Source organism: Trachymyrmex septentrionalis, unplaced genomic scaffold (assembly GCF_001594115.1).
Source record: "Trachymyrmex septentrionalis isolate Tsep2-gDNA-1 unplaced genomic scaffold, Tsep1.0 scaffold20, whole genome shotgun sequence".
Classification (NCBI taxonomy): domain Eukaryota; kingdom Metazoa; phylum Arthropoda; class Insecta; order Hymenoptera; family Formicidae; genus Trachymyrmex; species Trachymyrmex septentrionalis.
The window spans coordinates 7814449-7815223 of NW_017305180.1; positions in this window are offsets into that span (position 1 = coordinate 7814449).

Below are 775 nucleotides of genomic sequence, written 5' to 3' on the forward strand. Positions count from 1 at the left end.
CTAGAATTTAGTAGGATTGAACCAGAAAATTCTGTGATTCGTCTATTTTCAATCAGAATTCCAACCAGACAATTTTTTTTTTTTCAGTGTTGCATCCAAGCATCAGATAGAAAAGAATTCTGTAACAACAAAGTTATTACCACCACGTTTCTACGCAGAGTTCGGCCTTCTTTTTCCTAAGAACTCGAAGTCTTCCTTCAAACTGAAATACCGATTCATCACTGCATTAGCCACATTGACGTAGTTATGAAACTCGCTTCCGGGCGACCCGTGAGGTGCGCGATCGCGTTTGAAAAGTTTGATTGGAAGGACGGCATGAATGATGAGTATCTGAAAAAAGTTTAATGTAACGCTGGAAAAATCGGTCCCCTTTCTCCCGGCCTTCTCGCAGAGTCGCATTCGCGCCCGAAATTATCGGAACAGTTCGAGTCGAAGGCGAATATACCTATCGGCATGCCATTAAAATGTCTGGCATCGCTGCATTTCGAATGCACGCGCGCATGCACACAGTACGGTTAGCGATACGAGATTGACTGCCGTGTGGCGTCATATATACCTCGTTATGTGGTTACGCCGAAACTTGGCGAAGTTGGTATCCGTCTTCGGCAAGCCCGTGGAAACCGCCGGAAAAGGGAGACGCGAGAACGTAGAGACAGGAGGCGTGGTCGCGGGGTAATACGAGAAACCACGAGAGAGACAGAGAGAAAGAGAGAGAGAGAGAGAGAGAGGGGAGGGGGTGAGAGAGTAAGAGAAAGAGAGGATTACATTACAGCAA